Below are 6,087 nucleotides of genomic sequence, written 5' to 3'. Positions count from 1 at the left end.
GAAATTTGGCATCGTAGTGCTTTGGAAAGAAAACACACACAAAAAAGGACTCCTTAAAAAAAAGCCTGAGATTTATTAAAGAAAAAAAAAATGTATTTTATGTTATATATAAATATATTATTACTTGTAAATACAAAGACGTTTTATAAGCATCATTATTTATGTATTGTGCAATGTGTATAAACGAGAAAAATAAGAGAAGATGCACTTTGCTTTAATATAAATGCAAATAACAAATGCCAAATTAAAAAAAAAAAACAAAAAAACAAAAAAACACAAAAAAAAACCAACAAAAAAAAGAACACGAGATTGATGTTTTTTTCTGTGGGTGTTCTCATCCAGATGAATGTTTTTTTTTTTTTTTCTAAAGGATTTTATGTTCCATGAAAAAAATAAAAATGTACACTTGACCCTCGGTGCAGAGTGGTTTTGTTAGAGGTGGGGAGGTGCAGCAGGAGGGTATTCCTGTTGCTTGTCATCTCAGGTTGAGCTGACCCCCGTGGCAGCAGCCCAGTGTTCGTCCTCTACCATCCTGTCCCTAACATACAATGGCTTTCATGCCAGCGTATCATCTGGGTTTCTCCACAGGTCCATGGGTTTGACTGGAGCTCTGCATCACATCCAACATGTCCTCAGCAGAAGTTCCTTTAGCTGATTGAGCTCCTACGTTTGGTGAAGGCAAGTTTCTTGAGTGGAAACCACTGGTCCTGTGGAGCCTGGAGGCTTTGGAGAGGTGCAGCATCCGTGACTTGGATCCTACTGGCCTTCACATGGTGAACAGAGGTGGTAGAGGGTGAGTCTTTGTGAGCATTAAGAGCAGGTTCACCCAATACTGCCCCTTTCTGTCCAACATTCCCCACCCAAAGGGATTTATTGAGAATACAGTATTAGGTTTGCTCTGAATGGACTGTGCCTCTTCTGGATTCCTTTCACTGAGCCCACCAGCCAGCTTCAAAATAGCCTTGGATCATGTGGATGTACCCACCTGTCTTGCTTGGTGGGCCCTAGAGATGCCCGAGAGGGCAGACATTGGTGTATCTTCATTTGTGCTACAGTTTGCCTCATTTCGTTTCCATTCTGTGCCATCAGACTTAAAACACTCAATAACCTCTCGTATGCCCAATGGTCAAACCAGCAACCTGACAGCAGGTTGAGGTGTCCTTCTGGGCACAGTGCTGGTGAGCTGTGACTGCAAGTGTCTTCTGGGGTTGGAAAATCCTCTGCACATCCCATTTTGTACCTTGTCCCGTGCAGCTGCCTCTTGCAGGAGATGAGCTGCTGAGCTGACTGAACCTTTGGTTGAGCCTTTGGATGGAAAGGTTGCTCCAAAGGTCTCAAGATAGTGGAGTTTTCCCCCTTGTCTCTTGCAGTGCCCATGAAAACATCCATGGGATGAAGGGATCCATTGAGTTGTCCATTAGGTGAAGGGACTCATAGAGACGTCTGTTGGGTGAAGGTATCAGGTTGGGGACAGACCCGTGGTGTCACCAAGCCTTGTGATCCTGAGCTAGGGTGAGTTTGGTCCCAGGTACACCCTGCAGCTGGCCAGATGAGAACCTTTGTTTGAAACTTTGGTTGACTCCTGTTTGAATCTTTGGTTGGAACTTTGGTAGCACTTTTGTTTGGAACTTTGATTGGACCTTTGGTTGGACCTGGCTTGCCAGGTTGGATGTCATGGTGCTGGAGAATGAGCTGAAACACCCCAAAGAGCCCTTCATTTTCAGGGGCCTCTGCTTATACTTGTCTGTGAAAATATTAGACAAGGCATCACTGTTTGCTGTCTGAAAGCCAAGAGATAATCAGCAAAACTACAGCTTTTCAGTACTTCTGCAACTTGAGTTAAAATGTTCCAGACTTCAACTCCTGCTGTGCTAATTTTAGTCCTCTTTCAGTGAAAAAAAGAAAAAAAAAGTAGAGGAAAACAGAGAGCCAGAAGGGTGCTGAGCACCAGCTCATCTGCTTTCCCATTTGCTCAGCTCTAGCATCAGGAGATGCAAAATGAGACACAGTTGTCCAGACCCTCGGTAGCTCCTTGCGACCAGTGCCATGTCCTTCTTGCTGAAGGACACTTAATTACGACATGTCCCCTATGAATGAGCCCTGCAGTTCCTTGGACATCCATGACAACTGTCCAACAATGTGGCGGTGGCCCCAGACCTCATATCACTGTGCTCTGCACAGCTTAGCTGTGGTTCCCACTCCTTCAAAATCACCTTACTCAAAGCTCCTGCACTTAAGAGGCTCAGACAGGAGCTGGCTGAGACAGACTCCAGTCCTGATCTCCACAACCTCCCCCCCCCCTCCAGAAAAGGATTTATCTGGAAATTTGGGATGGCTGAAATCAGTCCGTTCTGGTGAGCTGTAATCTTGCTCTGCACCGTGGCTCCAGCTTAATTGGCATTAAAATGTCCTAATGATATCCTGCGCCACCGTAAATTACAGCACGATTGCGCTTTTTTTTTCCCCGCGATGCCAAGTGGTAATTAAAGAGTGCAATAAAGAAGGGTCAAAGCATGCTGCTTTCCGCTGATATATCATATGTGGAATCTGCTCAAACTGTCAACTGCTGATGAAAGATAGTGCCTGTGATGGGCACTGCAAGAGACAAGAGGGAAAAAACTCCACTATCTTGAGACCTTTGAAGCAAGAGGTTTCCATGGGTCAGAGGCACGATCCCTGTTTTCACTTGGGTGATGCTCTGTGTGGGACTCATTCCTCATCTGCCCTGAGGATTCCAAGGAATTCGTGGGCTCTTGTCTCACAGATTATTAACAAGTTCATTGGGTGAAGGGACCCATGAAAACATCCACTGGATGAAGGGACCCATTGAGTTGTCCATTAGGTGAAGGGACTCATAGAGACATCTGTTGGGTGAAGGTTTCAGGTTGGGGACAGACCCGTGTTATCACCAAGCCTTGTGGTCCTGAGCTAGGATGAGTTTGGTCCCAGGTACACCCTGCAGCTGGCCAGATGAGAATGCCAATATGAATGTGCTCAAAATGTGGGGAAAATCTCATTCCAGACCCAAAGGTATTTGTCTTGCTCAAAGCACCCTACAAAACTGAGGAGCAGGAGAGTCCCAGCTCCCATCACTCGACCAGTGAAGGGACATAACACATGAACATAACCCATGGATGTAACCCACGGGTATAACATATCTCTTGGAGCTCATCAGCTCATTTCAGAGCCAATGTCCAGGGATGAATGGGTCAGAAAACAATCTTGATCTCCCATCAGCAAGGCAAACTGAGGCTGAGAGCCTGGAAGAGGAGGAAAACTGAAAAGAGCCCTGTTGCAACCAGGTGCCCAATGAAAGCAAGCACAAACCTGGTGTTAAAGGCATTCTCTGGAGCATGGGTGACATAAGGGAATCCAAGTTTCTTGATCGCAATGGGAGTGAGGCAGCAATGTGTGGACAGAGTTCATGGGTGTGAGGCTGTGGGCAACGAGTCGTTGGGTTTTGCTGCAGAACTAAAGGACACAAAGTACTCATGCAATGAACCTGAGCCTCTGGGGATGCTTTGTGATGGATCTTTTGCACTGTCAGCCCTGCTGCTCCTGCACCAAAGCTCAGGGAGGGGAGGTCAGGTTCAGGAGACGAATTTTTCACCTGAGGCATATTCTTGTTGCAGGAAGGCAGCGCTCCAGATTGGGATCTGCTTTGTTAGGGGGAATCCATCTCCTGGTACAGAGCTGCTCCTGCCTTGGGGAACTGCAGAAAACACCAACCCACATGCACCACAGGGGTCAAAGAACTACAGCATGGGTGGCTTGGAAGGGACCTCAGAGCCCACTGCCATGGGCTGGTTGCCCCCCACCGGATCAGTCTGCTGAAGCATTGTTGAGTTCAGACACAGGCAGAGGCTGACAGCATGGTGCTGGCACTCACAGCCTGGCATTTCCCTTCAGTTCTCAGCATCATTTGGGTTACAGAAACCTCTGTTGCTGCTCCTGGTCTTTCTGAATAGGGCATTGTACCTCAGGGTCCAGTGTGTGGGGAGCTCATGGCGTCTCTCACCACCTTGAATGTCACCTCCTATGTCCCTACACCACAGGATCATGGAATCGTTGGGGATGGAGAAGACCACTCAGATCACCCATAAGTGAAAACTCACTGCAGTTGTTACACTCCATCACACGCTGATCTCAGTGTCTCAATATCAGCACTGCATCCATCAATGGATGCGTGCTCAGAGTGCAAGGGACAATGGCAGGGGTGCACTGCAGTGATCACAGAGCCACTGGGGCTGGAGAGGAGCTCTGAGATCCCTATGTCCTATCACAACCATCCTCCTATCTCCACTGACCACGTGCCTAAGCATGGGGGTGTAGGAAGCAGCACAGGCCCCATAGCATCACCCATCCACCCTCAGTGTGCCCTCTCCCACCCTCTGCTCCATTCCAACACAATGTTGCTTTCAGCTCTCGTTCCTCTCAGCTGTTTTTGGACCTCATTAAAGAACACCGCAAAAGCTGCTGTTAATTAACATTCCTCCAGCTGCTTCCCCTCCTCCTGCTGCCCCTCCTTCAGCCTCTCTCATTTTAGTGACCCCCTTCAAGCGGAGGCTCTCCTGACCCCTCACTGCAGGATGTCACGGGGGGGGGGGGGGGGACGACACATGGGATGGCACGCAGAGGGGTGACACACATAGGGGTGGCACACATAGGGATGGGACATCACAGGGGTGTGTGCAGAGGACAGAGGCCACCCGCTGTCCCACGGTGACCCCATGCCGGCGCCCTGCGGCGGTGCCCGTCCGTCCAGGCTCCCTTCCAGGCGCGTCATGGGACTCCCAGCAAATCCCCTGGGGCCATCTGATCCCGGGGACGCCAGCACCCAGCGCTGCCGGCGCCGCTCAGGGGTTTTCCATGGTTCAAGGTGCCAAAGTTCATTGATAACGGCGCCCGGGGGCTCGAGTGTCACCAGCGCTTGGGGTGGAAATGCAGTGCTGTCAGGATAGGATTGCTTGGAATGATATGAAACTTTGAGTTCTGCTGGTTAGGAAAAAAAAAAACAAACACAAAACCCTGTATATACTTGGTTGCATCGCTGCTGAGGGATGTCAGCAGCTCCCATTTCACGGAGCAGATGATGATGAAACTCCATCTGCAGCCCCGCGGAGACGAATGCCACACATTTCCCAGTAGTCCTGGAATGGCCATCAGATGTGTCAGAGTTAGGAGCCGCCCAGGGGACTGCTCCTCCAGTAGTCTCGTTCCTGGAAATGAATCTGTACACTCCCCAGAGCCAGTGACAATGGGAGTTGCTACTGGGTCACAGAGGAGGTGACCAGTGGTGTGGTGCAGCCCCACAGCCACGCTGGAAAGGGGCACATGGGGTTGGGGCCAGGGATGTGGGGGCTGAAAATGCCTCCCCTGTGGCCCTGCAGCATTTCTGCCAGCAGAAATCACAGAAAGCACAAGTTCAAAAGCAGAGTGCCCTCCCTCCTCACCTCCCTCCCCATGAACTCTCTTGAACTTGGGAAAACCAAACCAGCACTGAGTTCACATTCCGTTCACATTATAGGTAAAGTTCAACCTCTTCCTGATTTTGGCCCAGAGGTTCCCAGCAGAAATCAGGCTCTGGGACTGCACTCACCCTATGTCTCACCAGGCTGGTGGGACAGTAAGCATCCCAGCCATCCCATCCAACCATCAACCCACCCCCACCACCATGCCCACTCGTTGAACCACAGAGGTTGGAAAAAAGACCACTCTACGGTCATCACATCCAACCATTTACCCATGCCCATAGTGCCCAACCACAGAACCACACAATCATTCAAGTTGGAAAAGGCCTTCAAGATGACCGTGCCTAGTCATGGAATAACTCAGGTTGGAGAAGACCTTTACAGTCAGCAAGTCCAACTGCTGACCACCACACCATGCCCACCTATGTGGGATGTGCCATCCCGTGTGTTTTCCCATTGTTCCTGTGATCCAGCACCTTGGGACAATTAGGTGGAGAAGAGTGAGTGCAGACTCAGCATGTCTCATGCCAGATCCCTTCTCTCCCTCCTTGGAGGTCTCCAAAAGCAGCTGAGCTCCGTGCTTTGGGTGGCCATGGAAGGAGAGTAGGGGGACCAG

Source organism: Phasianus colchicus, chromosome Z, assembly GCF_987193195.1.
Source record: "Phasianus colchicus chromosome Z, bPhaCol1.hap1.1, whole genome shotgun sequence".
Classification (NCBI taxonomy): Eukaryota; Metazoa; Chordata; class Aves; order Galliformes; family Phasianidae; genus Phasianus; species Phasianus colchicus.
This window is presented reverse-complemented; position numbering follows the sequence as displayed.